We start from the raw sequence: 20,950 nt of genomic DNA on the forward strand, positions 1-20,950 counted from the left end.
TGAGCCACCCAGGCGCCCCTCTGCCAATTCTTGTTTAAAGAAAAGCTTTAATTTTGCTAGCAACAGAGAAAAGTAGCACTGGGATGGAATTAATGCAACACAATTAACCTGAAGAAGTGAAATTTTCTAAGTGATATGGCAGCAAGGAAGATTTCAGAGAAATTTCAAGGTAGCTCTATTTCCTTACTGCCAACCCTTATAAAAACTCTTCATTAGTAAAAACAGAACCTGCAATCAATCCTAATTCTGGGTAATTTGTCTCTACAACTGCCATAAGATCTAAGGCCTAAATAAGTTTATTTTGTAGAAATAAATTTTTAACGCTCTTTTATGTACTTATTTGACACAAACGGAGAGTACATAAGCAGGGGGAGCTTAAGAGGGAGCAGAAGCAGGCTCCCCACCAAGCAGGGAGTTCAACCGGAGTTCGACGTGGGACTTGATCCCAGGACCCTGGCATCAGGACCTGAGCCAAAGGCAGACACTTAACCAACTGAACCACCCAAGATCCCCTATTTTAGAGAAATATTTAAGATGTTGCCTGGATGGTTCAGTCAGTTAAGCGCCTGCCTTCAGCTCAGTTCATGATCCCCGGGTCCTGGGATGGAGCCCATCAGGTGCCTTGCCTCAGCAGGGAGTCTGCTGCTGCTTCTCTCTCTGCCACTTGCTCTCTTTCTCCCAAATAAATAAATAAAATTTAAAAAAAAAAAAGAAAGAAAGAAAACGATGGGGCACCTGGGTGGCTCAGTGGGTTAAGCCTCTGCCTTCGGCTCGGGTCATGATCTCAGAGTCCTGGGATCGAGCCCCACATCGGGCTCTCTGCTCAGCAGGGAGCCTGCTTCTCCCTCTCTGCCTTCCTCTCTGCCTACTTCTGATTTCTCTCTCTGTCAAGTAAATAAATAAAAAATATCTTTTAAAAAAAAGAAAAAGAAATATTTAAGAATAACTTAAGAAGGGATGGGTAAATGTCTTTGTTTTTTTTTTTTTTAAAGAGGGATTCAAGGGGCACCTGGGTGGCTCAGTGGGTTAAAGCCTCTGCTTTCGGCTCAGGTCATGATCTCAGGGTCCTGGGATCGAGCCCCACATCAGGCTCTCTGCTCCACAGGGAGCCTGCTTCCTCCTCTCTCTGCCTGCCTCTCTGCCTACTTGTGATCTTTGTCTGTCAAATAAATAAATAAAATCTTAAAAAAAAAAATCTGAGAAACCGTCACAGCCAAGAGGAGCCTATGAAGACATAAAACTAAGAAAATAGGATATCTGATAGAATCCTGGAACAAAGGACACTGGGAAAAACTAAGGAAATCTAAATAAATTAAGGATTTTACTTAATAACATACAATATTGGTTCATTAATTATGAAAAATGTACAATATTAACAAAGATGTCAGTAATAGGAAAAACTGGGTACAGGTTTGTTTACAGGAACTATACTACCTTTTCAGTTTTTCTGTAAATCAAACTATTCTAAAAAATAAAGCTTATTTAAAAATCGTTTTATTCATTATTCATATGCCTTTAAAATAAACCAAACAAAAAGGCAGATCAGTGGTTTCCTAGGGTTAGTAGACAAAGTAAGGAATCTTTTAAGGATGACAGAGATGTTCTTTATTTTGTGGTGATTGTTGCACTGTCAATACTCACCAAACTGGAAAAAAAAAAAAAAAAAAAAAAACCTCACCAAACTGTATAATTTAAATAGACGCAGTTTATTGTCTACATACAATAGGCTTCCTTGGTAAACTGATAAGGAAAACTAATGTGTCACAAAACAGCCTCAAAAAAACCAAAAGAGCAAAGGTTTCATGTGGCCAGTAAACTTCTAAAATACAACCTTCTGGGAGAGTGGGCTCCTAGGTGTTCTGACTGAATACCAAAGAAATACATTTAAAATCCTAACCCAGTACACAATTACATAACTGAAATAAAAGTTTTATGAAACAACTGCTATGGACTATGCATTCTGATTATTTTCTCTCCATTGTCTTCTCATAGGCTAGTCGCTGTAACAGTTATTGACAAGATGTTAAGATTTCTGGGATTGGCTTTAAAATATTACTATGGGGCGCCTGGGTGGCTCAGTGGGTCTCTGCCTTCGGCTCAGGTCGTGATCTCGGGGTCCTGGGATCGAGCCCCGCATGCGGCTCTCTGTTCAGCAGGGAGCCTGCTTCCCCCCCTTTCTCTCTGCCTGCCTCTCTGCCTACTTGTGATCTCTACCTGTCAAATAAATAAAGTCTTTAAAAATAAATAAATAAAGTAAAATAAAATAAAACAAAGTATTACTATGGACGACTCCCCTGGGTGACTCCAGTCAGTTAAGTGTTCAACCCTTGGTTTTGGCTCAGGTCATGATCTCCGGTTGTGGTATCTAGCCCTGCATCAGGCTCCACACTCGGCACAGGTATTTGCTTGAGACTGTCTCCCTATCTCCGGTTGTGGTATCTAGCCCTGCATCAGGCTCCACACTCGGCACAGGTATTTGCTTGAGACTGTCTCCCTCTGCTCCTCCCCCGGCTAGTGGGAGAGAGAGAGAGAGAGAGTGTGTGTGTGTGTGTGTTTTATTTTTACTTGAGATTCTCTCCCTCTGCTCCTCCCCCCGCTGGTGGGAACGAGTGTGAGTGTGTGTGTGTGTGTGTGTGTGTGTGTGTGTGTTTTTACTCGGGCATGTGTTCTCTCACTAAAATGACTGAGTCAAATCTTTAAAAATATTCCTATGGTCATTAGTGTCTGCTTCCCAAACTCAAAGGGTATGAGGGTCAGTATTTTATCAAGTGTGATATTATTTGTAGGGGTTTTTTGGGGGGTGAGTGGGAGGGGTATGGGTACATATGTTTAATCAGATTTTAATACGTTCACTTCTGCTGTTAATTAAAAGTTTGTAGCTAATTACAAACAGGCTTTGAATTTTGTGAAATGCTTTTTCTGCATCTACGGAAATTTTACTCCTTTATGTTAATGGAGTGAATTAGAATGACTTTCAAATATTAAATCAGTCTTGCTTATATATCTGATTTTTTTCTTAACTGATTTTTTTTTTTTTTTAATGACAAGATTATCAGTGCCTGGGTGGCTAGGTTGGTTGAGTGTCCAGCCCTTGATTTTGGCTCAGGTCATGATCTCAGAGTTGTGGGATTGAGCCCTGCACTAGGCTCCACCTTCAGCAGGGCATCTGCTTGAGATCCTCTCCCTCCCTCTATCCCTCCCCACCAATGCTCTCTCTCACATTAAAAAAAAAAAAAAAAAAAAAAAAAAAACTTTAATAAAAAATAAAAATAAATGGCAAGATTATAAAAAAGGAAAATTACAGGCCAATACCACTCATGACCAAAGATGCAAAAGAATCTACAAAATTTTTAAATAAGTAAATTTAGCAATGCCCAGAATACAAAGTCACATACAAAAATCAACTGTATTTTCATACACACTAGCAGCAACTAAAAAATGAAACTTTAAAAATACTGTTTATGAGAGTATCAAAAACAAGATACCAGAGGCACATGGGTGGCTCAGTTAAGCATCTGCCTTCGGCTCAGGTCATGATCCAGGGGTCCTGGGATTGAGCCCCACTCGGGCTCCCTGCTCATCTGCTTGGCCCTCTCCTCTGCCCCTTCCCCCCACCACCCCTAGTGCTCTCTCAAATAAATAAAATCTTAAAAAGAAAAGAGAGAGAGAGAGAGAGAGAGAGACCTAGGTACCTAAAACAAGTATGTGTAAGAATTCTACACTGAAAATTGCAAAACATTGCTGAGAGAAATTATAGAAGACCTAAATAATAGAGAAATATACCATGTCCAAGGATTAGAAGACTCATTGTTTCAATATTGCTAAATTCAATGCAATCGCAATGTTAAAAAAAAAAAAGGCAGGGTTTTGATTAGTTTGGGATAAACTGACAGATTCAAAAACTTACCTATAAAAGCAAATAACCTGGGGGTGCTTGGGTGGATCAGTGGGTTAAGCCTCTGCCTTTGGCTCAGGTCATCATCCCTGATCCCAGGGTCCTGGGACTGAGCCCTGCACTAGACTCCCTGCTCAGCGGGGAGCCTGCTTCTCCCTCTCCCCCTACTTGTGCTCTGTCTGTCTCTCTAATAAATAAATATTAAGAATTTAAAAAGGAAATAACTTAGAATTGCCAATCTTAAAGAATAAAACTAAGGAACTTACATTACCAGATTTCAAGATTTACTATAAAGCTACAGTTCTAGGGGGCCCTGGGTAGCTCAGCTGGTTGAGCATCTGCCTTCGGCTCAGGTCACAGTCCCCAGGTCCTGGAATTGCACCTGGTGTCAGGTTCCCTGCATCTGCTTCTTGCTCTCCCTCTCTCAAATAATTAAAATCTTAAAAAAAAAAAAAAAAAGCTACAGTTATAAATAAGACAATGTGGTATTAATATATATACAGACAAATAGGCCAGCAGAACAAAGTCCAGAAACAGATCCACATGTGTATGGCCACTTTATTTATGACAAAGTTGTGTCAAGAGAATTCAGCAGGAAGATAAGGGACAACTCAATATCTAAATGGAAAATAAAAAAGAACCCTGGCCCCTACAACACTTCACACAGGACACAAAAAATTAATTAAGATGGATCACAGGGGCGCCTGGATGGCTCAGTGGGTTAAGCCGCTGCCTTCGGCTCAGGTCATGATCTCAGGGTCCTGGGATCGAGTCCCACATCGGGCTCTCTGCTCAGCAGGGAGCCTGCTTCCCTCTCTGTCTACTTGTGATCTCTCTCTGTCAAATAAATAAATAAAATCTTAAAAAAAAAAAAAAAAAGATGGATCACAGCCCTAAATGTAAAAGCTTAAACCCTAAAGCTTAAACCTTAGAGCTTCAAAAGTACAGGGTAATACCGTTATGTGCCAGGGGAGGCAGAGATTTCTGAAACAGAACTCAGAAAGTAGTAAGAAAGAAAACTATTTAAAAGATGAACTTCATCAAAATTAGAATTTCTGTTCATCTAGAGACAAAGAGTGAAAAGGCAAACCCAGCTTGGGAGATCCGTGACAGAAATAGTTCCACCATGACACTGTAAGGAGCTACTTAACACCCACTCTCCAACGAAACTGGTAAGAATTTAAACAAAACAAAACAAAAAGAAAACATTTAAAATCTCTGGAAACAGTCCTAAAGGCATAAAGCAAATGACAAAACATTTCTCAAGAAGATATATACTAAAACTCAAAACCATGGTACTTGAACCAAAAAACCCCATGCACAAAAATGTTAACAGTTTTATTCATAAAGGCCAAGGATCAGAAGCAATCCAAATTTTATCAATAGGAGAATGGATAAAGTATGGCATAGCCGCAGGAAAAAATAACATCTTATTCATATAAACAACAATATGGACAAATTTCACAGACATTACAGAGTAAAAGGGGCCAGATACAAAAGAATATATACTGTATGATTCCACTTATATGAAGTTTAAAATGGGAAAAATTAATTGATGGAGACAGAGGTCAAAATAGTTGTAATTTCTGAAGTTTCTAACTGGAAAAGAGAGCCAGGGGAAATTCTGAGTGCCAGAAATGATCTACATCTTGATCTGAGTGGTAGCTATAAGGATGCATAAGTATGTTAACTTTTCAGTAAGTCATATACTTAAGATTTGTCCCTCTTCTGCCCTTTACTGGATGATACACTTCGAGAATCTTAAAAAAGAAAAAAAAAAGTAGGGGCGCTTGGGTGGCTTAGTTAAGCTTCTGACTCTTGATTTTGGCTCAGGTGGTGATCTCATCGTCTTGAGATAAATCCCCACATTAGGCTCCCCACTCAGTGGGGAGTCTGAGATTTTCCCTCTCCTCCTCCCGCTACTCCTCCCCACTGCAAGCATTCTCTCTCTCTAAAATAAATAACTAAAGGGTGCCTAGGTGGTTCAGTCTTAAACTTCTGCCTTTGGCTCAGGTTATCACCTGAGGGTCCTGGGATCAAGCCCACCACCAGGCTCCCTGCTCTAGGGAGCCTATTCTCCCTCTCCCACTCCCCAAGCTTGTGTTCCCTCTCTTGCTGTGTATCTCTCTGTCAAACAAATAAATAAAATCTTTAAAAAATATATATTTTATTTATTTGTTTGACAGAGAGAGAGCACAAGTAAGCAGAGTGACAGGGGGAGAAAGAACCAGGCTCTCTGCTGAGCAGGGAGCCCGATGAAGGGCTCGATCCCAGGACCCTATCATGACCTGAGCTGAAGGCAGCCGCTTAACCAACTGAGCCACCCAGGCACCCCCCAAAATAGATAAAATCTTAAAAAAATTAAAAAATAATAAAATAAAATAAACCTAAAAAAGGGTAAAATGCTTCATTATATGTATGTTATTTTAAATAAAAAGTGTATACCTGTATGAGGGTTTTATTTACCTTCTGCTATATTGTCAAAGTTGCAGTCTAAACATGAGGAAAAAAACAGACAAACCCAAACTGGGGGGATATTCTTAAGGAAATCTGGCCTCAAGAATTGTTAAAATCAAACAGAACTATCACAGACCAGAGGAAACCCAGGAAATGGGAAAACTAAATACAATGTGGCACCTGGACTGCATCCTGGAGAAAGGAGATTAATGAAAAAACTAGTAAAATCCAAATAATGTCTAGAGTTTGGGTGTAAATATTAATATACCAATATCAGTTTCTCAGTTTGGGTAAAGTTACCATAGTAATACAAGATGCTAAAAAGGGATAAACTAGTTAAGGGGTAAATGGAAACTATACAATGTTTGCAATTTTTCTGTAAAGTTAAAATTAATCCAAAATAAAAAGTTTATCAACAAAGGTAAAGCATATATATACGATCTCTAAATAAAAACTTTCAGGGACACCTGACTGGCTCAGTCTGTAGAACATATGACTCTTGATGTTGGGGTTATAAGTTATAAGTTCAAGCCCCACGTTGAGTGTTACTTAAAATCTTTTTTTAAAAAAGGTATAAAGATTTGTATTCTTCACTATATATACATTATGCCTAAATTAAAAAAAAAAAATCTAACAAGCCTCAGAGCTGGTACTTATACTACGGCTTGATCCCTAAACAGTCTCATCCCTAAACAATGGGTCACAAGATTCTGGTTACCTGATACCAACAGTAAGCTTAGGTAACAGTATCCTGACTCTGAAGTATACTAACATCCATTTGAGTAAATCTGTCATTCAAGTTCAGTAAGACCACAATAAAAGTCAGAAAGCAGAGACTTCATCAACTTTACATAGACCTATGAACTATTCTATTCTTCAGTGCTAATAAATGGTTAATAAACATCTATTATGTATGGCAGAAAAAGGGAAAAAAGAAGGAAAAAAATGATGTAGGGAGGGAGGTGGGTAGCTAACTAAATCAGGGTACCACAGAGGAAGCAAGTGAGAGAAACAAAATAAGAACTGGCAAATCGTTAATAACTGAAGTTCTATGATAGTATTTGGGGACTGAAAACTGAAACCAATTACACTCACAAGGCTTACTGTCTGCATAAACATGACTTTACCATTCTACTGTTATCAACCTGACTTTACTATTCCAGGAAATTCTTCTCTAGGAAAATAAAAGTTGCAAATAACTATTATTCCTTTCTGTTAAGCCACCCAATTTGTAGTAATTTGTTAATGTAGCCCCAGGAAACTAATATAGCTACTAAGTATTATCTCACTTACCATGGTAAGCAATAAACTCAGATTTACCTTAATAGTAGGTTGTCTGGGTGCCTATTTTTAGGAAGTCAGCACTGAATGGAGTTCATTATACTATCTGAACTATTATGATATATGTTTGAAACTATTCATAATAAAAAGTATTTTAAAATGTTTTCAGAACATCATGGCCCCAATGTGAAAATCACTTCACAATTAAACCATGACGAAGAATGTTCTGTCATATTCTAACTCAAATGTCCTATTTTCTGCAAAGCCTTTACCCAAATACCCTAAGTCTTTGCAGCTCCATCCTCTATGCTATTCTAACACTTGGTACATACAGCCTTAACTACAGCCCTTTTCCTTAGGTTGAATGGATCCTTCTCTGAATGAGTGAGCCCTAACTATAATGGTAACAAAGGCTATGAATCCTAAATAGTACTGTGTTACTTTTTCTCATTTAAAATGGAAGAAGCATTCTGGGCATTTTATTTCAAACTCCAGTATTAGTAAAGCTAACAAAAAACACTCCATGAGGAGTCTAAACCAGAACAGGGACAGCCCTTCCTACCGCTCCACTTAGCAGTATTTATCAAAAACAGCAATGTGCAGTTGGATTCAGCATGCAGTTTAATCTGAACAGGTATCTAAAGAAAATAATTAGACAAGTACATAAAGATTTAGGTGTAGGGGCGCCTGGGTGGCTCAGTGGGTTAAGCGTCTGCCTTCAGCTCAGGTGGTGATCTCAGGGTCCTGGGAACAAGCCCCGCGTTGGGCTCTCTGCTCAGCGGGGAGCCTGCATCCCCGCCCCCCACCCTGCCTGCCTCTCTGCCTACTTGTGATCTCTGTCTCTCTAATAAATAAATAAAATTGTTTAAAAACAAGATTTAGGTGTAAAACTAGTCACTATAAGAGTAAAATTTAGATACAGCTTACTTTTCAACAGGACCATGGTTATATAAATTATGGTATCTTCATAAGGTCCACAGTATTATATATCTATTCAGATTGCTACAGAAATCTTAGTGCCATCAAGTTGTTTAAAAAAAAAAAGCTATAGCTACAGAGCGGAGAGAATGAGGAGGCTGCTTCTGGCTCCTGCTCTCACAGCCATTGCAGTACACTGAGCTCCATAGAGACAGAGCCAGGGCAAGTGAGAGCCAGAGGGGCACTGGCACTCTGTGCCTCGCTGAGGAAAATAATTAAACATGGGCAAAGGAGATCCTAAAAAGCTGAGAGGCAAAATGTCATCATATGCAATCTTTGTGCAAACTTGCCGAGAGGAGCACAAAAAGCAGCACCCAGATGCTTCAGTCAACTTCTCTGAGTTTTCTAAGTGCTCAGAACGGTGGAAGACCATGTCTGCGAAAAAGAAAGGAAAATTTGAAGACATGGGAAAGGAGGAAAAGGCCCATTATGAAAGAGAAATGAAAACTTATATTCCCCCTAAAGGGAAAACGAAAAAGAAGTTCAAGGATCCCAATGCACCCAAGAGGCCTCCATTGGCCTTTCTCTTGTTTTGTTCTGAGTATTGCCCAAAAACCAAAGGAGAACATCCTGGCTTATACAATGGTGATGTTGCAAAGAAACTGGGAGAAATGTGGAATAACACTGCTGCAGATGACAAGCAGCCTTATGAAAAGAAGGCTTCTAAGCTGAAGGAAAAATATGAAAAGGATATTGCTGCATACCGAGCTAAAGGAAAAGCCTGATGCAGCAAAAAAAGGAGTTGTCAAGGCTGAAAAAAACAAGAAAAAGAAGGAAGAGGAGGAGGAGGAGGAAGATGAAGAGGAGGAGGAGGAGGAGGAAGATGAAGACGAAGAAGATGATGAGTAAGTTGGTTCTAACGCAGTTTTTTTTCTTGTCTATAAAGCATTTAAACCCCCTCCACACAACTCTCTCCTTTTTAAAGAAAAAAATTGAAATGTAAGGCTGTGTAAGATTTGTTTTTAAACTGTACAGTGTCTTTTTTTGTAGAGTTAACACACTACGGAATGTGTCTTTAGATAGCCCTGTCCTGGTGGTACTTTCAATAGCCACTAACCTTGCCTGGTACAGTAAGGGGATTGTAAATTGGCATGGAAACTTAAAGCGGGTTATTGTTGGTGCACAGCACAAATTAGTTATATATGGGGATGGTAGTTTTTCATCTTCAGTTGTCTCTGATGCAGCTTCTACGAAATAACTGTTGTTCTATTAACTGAATACCACTCTGTAATTGCAAAAAAAAAAAAAGTTGCAGCTGTTTTGTTGACTTTCTGAATGCTTCTAAGTAAATACATTTTTTTGTATTAGTATTGTCCTTTTCATAGGTCTGAAATTTTTCTTCTTGAGGGGACGCTAGTCTTTTGCTTTTGCCCATTTTGGATCACATGGATTATTACAACGTTTATCTTTCCATATAGTTAGCTCATAAAAAGCTTTTGTCTGCACCCTGCATACTCATGAGGAGGGTAATAAAAGTTGAACTGAGACAGTTTTCACCCAGAACTGAAACTCAAATCTTGATCAATTGATACCAGAATCTCACATGGCCCAGGCATGTTTATAAAGTGAAGAGTAACGAGTCTACTCACACCATGGGATTAGTAGAATCAAACATTTTGAAAAGTCTGTCCTTGAAGGACTAAGAGAAAAGTATGTTCTAATCTTTACATAAGGACTCTACATTCTTTAACTCCCATTACCATGTAATGGCAGTTACAGTTGCAGTCCCCACACTAAAGAAGACCTGAGAATGTATCCCCAAAAGCATGAGCTTAAACTGTAAGACTGCCACATTAAATTTTTTGTTGACAGTCCCAGCAAAGGCTCTGGGGGAAAAAAAGGGCTGGCTGTAAATGTCTTCTCCTATTTATCTGAATATGGATTTCTTAGGAAACCTGACTTTCATTAAAAGTATTTTGAATTAACTGGGCCAACTTATAAAATGTATGCCGCATTTAAAATCAGGTATATTTTCCTATATTATAGTTTGCTCCTTTAGATAAGTCAAACAGACCTGAGGGAAGAAGACACTTGAAACTTTGTATTTCAGTATGAGTTACCTGATCTGAATTTGATTTTTCTTTACAAAACCCTAACCCAGGGACGCCTGAGTGGCTCAGTTGGTTAAGCGGCTGCCTTCGGCTCAGGTCATGATCCCAGCGTCCTGGGATCGAGTCCCACATCGGGCCCCTGGCTCGGCAGGGAGCCTGCTTCACCCTCTGCCTCTGCCTGCCACTCTGTCTGCCTGTGCTCTCGCTCTCTTTCTCTCTCTCTCTAATAAATAAAATCTTTAAAAAATAAAAAAAATAAAAAATAAATTTATCAAAACCCTAACCCATTCATTAGACTCATGTTTGTCTACATAGCAGTTTAGTGAACAATGTGGCAATTTTGTGGTTTTTTGAGATTATCATTCTCTTAAAGTGCCAGTGTTTTAAAATAGTGTTCTTGTAATTTTACATGCTTCTGTGATGGAGTGCTGTTTTGTTGTATAATTTTGACTTGGATTCTTTCCATTTGCATTTGTTTATGTAATTTCAGGAAGAACACTGAACATCTGAGTCCCGGATGGTACTAATAAATTAACAATTGCAGAGGTTTAGAAAAAAAGCTATAAATTCATTACAATTTTGCTAAAGCAAAAATATTCATCATCCACAATGAAGAAAAATTACATCTAAAATCCCTGCACACATGTGGATACACACATGCATGCTTGCTCTCTCAAATAAATAAATCTTTAAAAAAAAGATTTAATTTATTTATTTCACAAAGAGAAAGAAAAAGAGCACAAGCAGGGGGAAACAGCAGAGGGAGAAGGGAGAAGCAGACTCCCCACTGTACAGGGAGCCGGATGGACTCAATCTCAGGACCCTGGGATCATGACCTGAGCTGAAGACAGCTGCTTAACCCAGAGAGCCACCCAGACTCCCATCAAATAAACAAATAAATCTTTAAAAAAAAGTTTTAAATACAAAAAGATATATATTCACTCAAAAGATAACTCTCTAAATAGCTTACTTCAGATTAGCAGACTACAATGAAATGTTGTAATATCCCATTCTGATACATATATTTGTAAGTAATCTCTAAAAATTACAATGTCACTTACAATGCCACCTTAATGCCCCTCCAGAAACAAAATAAAAATTCTAGCCCAATTTCAACATTTATAAAATAATTTCTGAAATGAGACCTTCTGCAAAATACTATATATTCTCTTATGATTCTCTAAAGAACAGGCTTAACAATGATCTCAGTGGGACTCCTATTCCATTTTACTCTACTGACAGCCATGGCAAACAATTTAGGAATGAAATCGAATCCAAATGGTAGGGCTGTATCTTTTATTTGTAGTCCAAAGCAAATATAAGAAAAGATCATATTCATATTTCTTCATTTTAATGAGCACATAATAAACGCCAGGGATGATGAAAATACTGAGATTAAAAAACAAAAACACAGTCCCTGTTCAGTTTAAGTGGGGGAGACAGAAAAAATTACTGCAGTGTGATAAAAAAAATATAGAAGTGGGGCACCTGGCTGGCTCAGTCTGTAGACTATGAGGCTCTCAGTCTTGGGGGTCATGAGTTTGAGCCCCACACTAGGAGTAGAGGTTACTTAAAAAAAAAAAAAAAAAAGTACAGTAGAAGTATGCACAGAATGTTGTGGGTGGGAAGGGAAGAGTCTTCTAGATGGCTGGAAGGTCAGGAAAAACTTCCCAGAAAAAAATGACTTTAAAGCTGAGGTTGGAAGTTGAGGTTAGCTAGCTATAAGAAAGCAAATGGCATCACAAGTCTCTAGCAAGGACCATGAGCTATCCTATATAGGAGTGCTTCCTTGTACAGCTTTATTTATTTTTTTAATCTTATCTAGAATGCATCTAAAATGAAATAAATTTAAATATAAAGCTCCATTTATACATGGGGGTATGTGAATTCTTTAAAAACAAACCAGAAAATAATAAGCCATAAATAATAAGCCAATAATAATGAGCCATAAAAGACTGTAACTTTAAATTACAGTCTTTCTGACAAGATTTTACTTCTAATATTGAACGTGTCCCAACCAAAAAAAGCTATTACTGAGTGAATAAGCAATATTTGAAGAAGCAGTTTCTGGGTTGGAATCCCTGTTATTCCTTTTTTTAAAAATTGAGATATAATTCACATACCATAAAATTCACCCCTCTAAAAAGCAAAATGCAGTGGTTTGTAGTATATTCACAAAGTTATGCAACCATTACCCTAATTCCAAAACATTTTCATTACTCCAAAAAAATCCCATATCCATTAGCAGTAAATCCCTAAAAACCCTCATCCCTAGCAACCATTAATCTTTCTACCCTATGGATTTGACCATTTTCCAGCCCACATTTTACCACCTATGTAACTTGTAACCTATGTTACCACCTATATAACTACCTAACTTGTCTTAATCTTTCTGTGCCCCAGTTTCATCTACAAAATAAGCATAATAATAATTCTGTATCAAGGAATGGTTAAGACATAAAAAGTGGTTAATATGACTGATATGCTTAGTGAACATAAACAATTCTTAGAAAGCATTGTAGAAGGTAGTCCTCTTTGTAACAATCTAAGATTTTACCTGAAGAGTGAAGATAACCCTACATGAATCCAGAATTTAGGTATTTCCTAATTGAAAACAAGTGCTGGGTCATAAAACAAGGCCAACAAATTTAGAGGCATAAAATCATATAGTATATATGTTTTCTGCCCTTGGTGAAACTGAACAAGAAATTTTAACTAAGATACCTAGAAAGTCCCAAAGTGTTTGGAAATAAAGTAATGTACTTATAACCTATGGGTTCAAAAAGAAATCACAAAGGAAATTTAAAAATAATCTGACTGAATGATAATGAAAATATGTAATATATGGTATGCAATATTCATAATAACCAAAAAGCAGAAGCCAAATGTCCATTATTTGATGAATGAAACAAAATGCAGTATATCCATTCAATGGAGTACTATTCAGCCACAAAAAGGAACAAAGTACTGATACATGTCATAAGGACGAATCTTGAAAATACTGTACTAAGTGAAAGAAGCCAGTCACAAAACACCACATAAGATAGGATTCCATTTATATGAAACATCTACAATAGGCAATTACACGGAGACAGAGAGATCAGTGGTTGCTTAAGGATAAGGGACAGTAGGGGAATTGGGTGGTGATGGCTAAGGGACACGGAGTTTGTTTTAGAGGTATGATGAAAATGTTCTAAAACTGTGGTGATGGTTACACAACTCTGTGAATATATTTAATGCCACTGAAACATGTATTTATGAACAGTTAAAATGGTAAATTTTGTTATGTCCAGTAGTACCACTTTATGGTTTCATTTTCTGCCGTTTGAGCTACTGAATGTCAACTACATTGCAGAAGCAGATGATCCTCCTGACATACCATCAGGAGGTCAATAGTAGCTTAATGCTCTGTTACACTGACTACATCAATCCCCTCACTTCATTTCACCATATACGCATTTTATCATCTCACATCATCACAGGGTTAGTATGGTAGTACAAAAGGTATTTTGAGAGAGAGATCACACTCATTTAACTTTTATTAGGATATATTGTTATAATTGTTCTATTTTAATATTAGTTATTGTTGTTAATCTTTTACTGTGTCTACTTTATAAATTAAACCTTATCATAGGTATGTATATATAGGAAAAAACATGTATATATAGGGTTTGGTTCTATCCAGTGTTTTAGGCACCTACTGAGGGTCCTGGAACGTATACCCTGTGGATAAGGAGGAACTAGCATATATTTTACCACATTAAAAAACCCTCTCACTAGTCCTCCCCCCCACAAAAAAAAATTACAGGGGATTTTAAAAACCTAATATTGGAACACCACAGATAAAAGGAATGCTTTAAAAAGGGCTGATTATTTATTATACATTAAAGAAACTAAGTAGGGCGCCTGGGTGGCTCGGTGGGTTGGGGCCTCTGCCTTCGGCTCGGGCCATGATCCCAGGGTCCTGGGATCGAGCCCCGCGTCAGGCTCTCTGCTCAGCGGGGAGCCTGCTTCCTCCTCTCTCTCTGCCTGCCTCTCTGCCTACTTGTGATCTTTGTCAAATAAATAAATAAAATCTTTAAAAAAAAAAATAAAGAAACTAAGTATTGGGCCCCTAGAAAACCAAAGTATACTAATTTAGGACCAAATTTCTAGAAGCGATAAAGTAATTCCTAATATAATACACTCTTCAAGAATCTTTGGGTTCAGGGGTGCCTGAGTGGCTCCGTCGGTTGGGTGCCTTTGGCTCAGGTCATGAACTCAGGGACCTGGGATCTAGCCCCACATCAGGCTCCCTGCTCATTAGGGGCCTGCTCATTAGGGAGCCTGTTTCTCCCTCTCCCTCTGCTTACTGCTCCCCCTGCTTATTCGTTCTCTCTCTCTCTCTCTCTGTCAAATAAATAAATAAATAAAACACTGGGGGAAAAAACCAAACCTAGGTTTCAAAGAAGACTAGTGTCTGCTTAAAAAAAAAAAAGTCTCTGTTCTATAACATATATATATATATATATATATATATAAAAAGATGTATGAAATGCTTCAAAATTCTTAGCCAGTTATATTGGTTAGATAATACTGAAACAAACCAACTAGATCTTTATATTTTTTTAACTTTTTCCCACAAAAATAAGCTACTACAAACGATTAATGTGCTATGGTAATAACTGTAACTTAAATCAGATACCATGATTTAAGTAATAGAGCTAACAAAAAAACCCTATCTGTAGATACTATTTCATCATGGTAACAAAGACAGCTAAAAAAGGTACTTAGGGACCACAGCAGAAAACCTCAGCTGCAAGCAAAATCCAATGCAATACCATATCTAAGGTATCTGATACATAGGTGGTACAATTCTATGGCAAAACAGAAAACTGGTGCTGGCTCAGCTTGCATAGCATGCGACTAGATCTCAGGGTGGGTAGTTCGAGCCCCACATTGTGGGGTAGAGTTTACATAAACATAGACACCAGAAAATCAATTAATCAAGATAATGCTACTTCAATGTAGCTAACCTAGTCAACAACACTAAAGTTCAATAAACCTAGTGGCCTCTCTCTAACGACCTAAACTGAATAAAGATTTTGTTTCTCTTAAAGTTAAAAAAAAAAAAAGACAACTACAGTTACATTTTAACAAACATAACTCAAAAATGGGGATTATGAGTTTGTGTAGAATATTTGTTGAAATCAGTTTCATATCTGTAGCTCAAAAGTAGTTTTTAATAAAGGTGCTTTATCTTTTTAATAATATTTATGTGAGAGGCATAAAACCTATAGTATGAGTTTCCAGGATGATGAAATGGAAACACCCAGAGTAAAAAACAAACAAACAAACAAAAATATTTGTGACATAAGAGATGAAAATAGAGAATTAAAATAAAAACGTAACAAAAGAAAAAAAAAAAAACAAACACTGGGTAATGTATGGAACTGCTGAATCACTATTTGTACACCTGAAACTAATGTAACATTGTATGTTAACTAAAAGCAATTAAAAACTTAAACCAAAAGATGAAGACAGGAAAGATACAAAAAGGTAAGGACTGGCTAATCCTACCAAAGATAAATAAAAAGTAAACAAATATTTTAATGCTACTATTTCTCACTTCATTCCAAAACTACTAAGTACTAGGGAACATGGAGGTTGGGGGATAAGAACAAAAAATTATGAAGGCACACACCAGAGAGAGTTCACATTCCCCTGAAAGAGACAAACATGCACATATACAAGAGAATGAACAAGAGAAGAAAGCACTGTTCAAAGTGTCCAGCCTCTATACTGCCAGAGATATCTTTTCTTAATTTATAAAACCTTCCAAGGCTCCCCACTATCCATAAGCTAAAGTTGAAAATCCTTTAGCAGGCATTCAAGAACTTTTACAATCAAACTGGAATCAAGCCTTCTGGACTCATAACCTACTCTTGCCAAACAAACTTCCCTCTGACAATGATGAAAGGCTATTAATTATTCTTCAAGCATAACATGTACCTTGGAACCTCTGAAATTTTGCTCATATAAACTAATTCTGTGAAACTTTTCTTTCCTGGTTAATTATGAACTTATAAATTCAGTATCAGATATGGTTCTACCTGAAAAAAAAAAAAGATTATATTACTTCTCAAAATTACTTTCAGCCTAAGATTTTATTTCTATTAAGTATTTTAGACAGCAGCACAGCTTTTATAGTATTCCTACAACAAAGTGAAAATCCATCTTTGAATGTATCATAAGGATAAAAAGATGAGTTGGAAATTATCTGTACCATCAAGGAATAGTCCAGTGGAAAGTTCAAACTAAGTACTAGCATAAGATTCATTTTACCAGCATTGACTTTACACAAGTCTTTATATTAAGTCTAAGTGCAGAAATTTAACATAAGAAAAAGCATGATCCACTCTTCTTATGGGGGAAAAATAAGAAAAACTGGCAATATAAGAAATACTTAAATTATCTTGTTTGTGCTTTATATACTAGTTTATTTCTTCCAAATTACAAATGGTAAACTGCAGAATAGGAATTTCATCTTGTTCATGGCCATCTATACTCGTATCCATCCTGTCCAGCACTGAATTAACCAATGAACAGAAACTTCAAGTAGACAGCATCCATTTACTAAGGCAGCCCAGAGTCTAGCATACAACAAGCTAAAGCAGCAGTCTTATGTCCTTATAAACATGAAGGGAGATGAGGCTCATAGAACATACTCCATAATAAAGCTCAGGATAGACACTGAGGTTTTAAAATTAGAAGGCCAAATTTACTAATTTACAGAAAGAACTTTCATTAAGTATGGCAATATTAAAGTCAACTAGCAAATTTTCTCATTTAAGCTATACACATTATTTGCATGTTTAACCTGTTGTAGTTCAATAAAGTTTTCCTTATTTAAAAAAATCTAAAAATAGGGTGCCTGGGGGCTCAGTCGCTTAAGTATCTGCTTTTGGCTCAGGTCACAATCCCAGAGTCCTGGGATGGAGCCCCCATCCGGCTCCCCATTCAGTGGGGAGTCCGCTTCTCCTCCCTCTGCCCCTCCCCCTGCTAGTGTGCTCACTCTCTCTCCCCTTCTCTATCTCTGACAAATAAATGAAATCTTAAAAAAATAAATAAATACTTAGCCAAAAGAAAGATGGTACACCTACACTAACACCACAGTAAACTTTAGGGCCAAAAGCACTATTAGAAATGAAATGGAGGGGCACCTGGGCGGCTCAGTGGGTTAAAGCCTCTGTCTTCAGCTCAGGTCATGATCCCAGGGTCCTGGGATCGAGCCCTGCATCCTGCCCTCTGCTCAGCAGGGAACCTTCTTCCCAGTCTCTCTCTGCCTGCCTCTCTGCCTACTTGTGATCTCTGTTAAATAAATACATAAAATCTTTAAAAAAATGAAATGGAACACTTGAAGATGATAAATGGTTCAATTAAAAAAAAAATGGGGGTGCCTGGGTGGCTCAGTGGGTTAAAGCCTCTGCCTTCAGCTCAGGTCATGATCCCAGCACCAGCCCCGCATCGGGCTCTCTGCTCAGCAGGGAGCCTGCCTCTCTGCCTACCTGTGATCTCTGTCTGTCAAATAAATAAATAAAATCGTAAAAAAAAATAAAAAAGGAACACTTGAAGATGATAAATGGTTCAATTCACCGAGAACCTACAACAATTCCAAATTTGTATATGCCTAATTTTAAAGTCTCAAAAACACATAAAATAAAAATGAAAAGAACTAGAAGAGTAAATATACAAAGCCACAACCACTGTGGGAGATTTTAACATACCTCTTTCATTAACAGATAGACAAAAATTCAATAGTTAACACAGAATATTTGAATCACATGATTAATAAAACCAATCTAATAACCTTACACAGAATTCAGCACCTAACAACCAGTAAATACATTCTTTTCAGAGGAACATGGATTATTTATTAAAATTGATAACATGGGGACGCCTGGGTAGCTCAGTGGATTAAGCCTCTGCCTTCAGCTCAGGTCATGATCCCAGGGTCCTGGGATCAAGCCCCACACATCAGGCTCTCTGCTTGGCAGGGAGCCTGCTTCCCCCTCTCTCTGCCTGCCTCTCTGCCGACTTGTGATCTGTGTGTGTCAAATAAAGAAATAAAATCTTTAAAAAATAATAATAATAATAAAACTGATGACATGGAACATAAAAAAGTCTCAAAAAATTAAAAATACTGAATATATACTCTCTGATTACAGTACAATTAGAGTAAAAAAGAAAAATATAAAGAAAACCAGAAAACCCTAAGTGTTTGGAAATAACATACTTCTTTTTTATTTATTTTTCGGGGGGAAAGAGAGACAGAGAAAGAGAGGAGGGGCTGAGGGAAAGGGAGAAAGAAAATCTTAAGCTCTTAAGCAGACTCAGGACATGTAGGTGGACTCAGTCAGTTGAGCATCAGACTTCTACAATTTCAGGCTAGGTTGATTTCAGGTTAGGTCGTGATCTCAGGGTCGTGGGATCAAGCCCTATGGGGAATGTGGATGGGCTCCACATTCAGCACGGAGTCTTCTGCTTGTCCTTCTCCCTCTGCTCTTCCCCCACTTCGCTCTCTCAAATAAATAAATCTCTTGAGGGGTAAGAAAAACATCTTTTGTTTTTGTTTTGTTTAAAGATTTTATTTGTGAGAAGGAGAGCCAAATGTGCACAAGCAGGGAGAAAGGTAGGCAGAGGGAGAAGGCTCCCTGCTGAGCAAGGAGCCTGATGTGAGCCTGGATCCCAGGACCCTGGGATCATGACCTGAGCGGAAGGCAGGTGCTTAACTGACTGAGCCACCCAGGCATCCCAGAAGAAAAAGATCTTAAAGTAGGCTCCACACCCAGTATGGAGCGCAAGGTGTAGCTCAATCTCACAACCCTGAGATCATGACCTGAGCCAAAATCAAGAGTCAGACACTTAACCAACTGAGCCACCCAGGTGCCCCTTTTTTTCCTCACCCCCCCTTTTTCTTGAAATAATACACTTCTTTTTAACTTAATTTTATTTTGTTGGTTTTCCAAGATTCATTGTTTATGCACCACATCCAGTGTTCCATGCAATACATGCCCTCCTTTATACCCACCACCAGGCTCACCCAAACCCTCACCCCTGTCCCCTCCAAAATGGAAATAATATACTTCTAAATAACCAATAGGTCAAAAGAGAAATCTCAACAGAAATTAGAAGTATTTTGTACTGAATAAAAAAGACATAAGGGGGGGGCACCTGGGTGGCTCAGTGGGTTAAAGCCTCTGCCTTCGGCTCGGGTCATGGTCCCAGGGTCCTGGGATCGAGCCCCGCATTGGGCTCCCTGCTCCGTGGTGAGCCTGCTTCCCCCTCTCTGTCTGCCTGCCTCTCTGCCTACTTGTGATCTCTGTCTGTCAAAGAAATAAATAAAATCTTTAAAAACAAACAAACAAAACAAAACAAAAGACATAAGGGAAATTTATACAACATATACACTTATATGCAGATTAGCTTAAAAAAAATCAGTAAGCCACATATATATCACTCAAGAAGTTGGAAAAAAACAGCAAAGGAAAGCCAAAGAACCATAACACAGGAATTAAAGAGTAGAAATGAAAGAGAAAACACCAAACTGAGAGGACTGAGAAGGCTGATGAGTAGTCTCTGGAAAAAAAAAAGTATTAGATTTATAAACCTCTAGTGAGTCTTTTTTTTTTTTTTTTTTTTTTATTTATTTGACAGAGAGAGATCACAAGAAGGCAGAGAGGCAGGCAGAGAGAGAAGTGAAGCAGGCTCCCTGCTGAGCAGAGCCCAATGGGGGGCTTGATCCCAGGACCCTGAGATCATGATCTGAGCTGAAGGCAGAGGCTTTAACCCACTGAGCCACCCAGGCACCCCACTAGCGAGTCTTAGTAAAAGATACAGATAATGACTATTAGAAATTGATGAAGTAAGATTACAGATTCTGCAGACATAAAAGAGCAATATGGATAATTTGTGCTAATAAATTTGAAATCTTAGATGAAATGTTCAAAATCGTAGAAAAACAAGAAGCAAATAAGCAGGGCAAAATCTTACAGTCTTATGACTACTAAAGAAACCGAAGTTCTATTTTAAAATACTTCCCCATAGGGGCGCCTGGGTGGCTCAGTGGGTTAAAGCCTCTGCCTTCAGCTCAGATCATGATCTCAGGGTCCTGGGATCAAGCCCTGCATCGGGCTCTGCTCAGCAGGGAGCCTGCTTCACTTCCTCTCTCTCTTCCTGCCTCTCTGCCTACTTGTGATCTCTGTCTCTCAAATAAATAAATAAAATCTTAAAAAAACCCCAAAACTTC

General features: G+C 38.1%; 1 protein-coding gene and 1 pseudogene across 3 annotated transcripts in view; one reads left to right on the forward strand and one right to left on the reverse strand.

Moving 5' to 3' along the window:
• Window positions 1-20,950, reverse strand: part of RAB6A (RAB6A, member RAS oncogene family) — a 95,039-nt gene that overhangs the window by 42,699 nt on the left and 31,390 nt on the right. The window lies entirely within an intron of this gene.
• Window positions 8,833-9,460, forward strand: LOC308351715 (high mobility group protein B1-like; annotated as a pseudogene). The gene has a single exon. The product of its transcript is annotated as a high mobility group protein B1-like (transcript).

This window comes from Martes martes (assembly GCF_963455335.1).
Source record: "Martes martes genome assembly, chromosome: 10".
NCBI lineage: Eukaryota > Metazoa > Chordata > Mammalia > Carnivora > Mustelidae > Martes > Martes martes.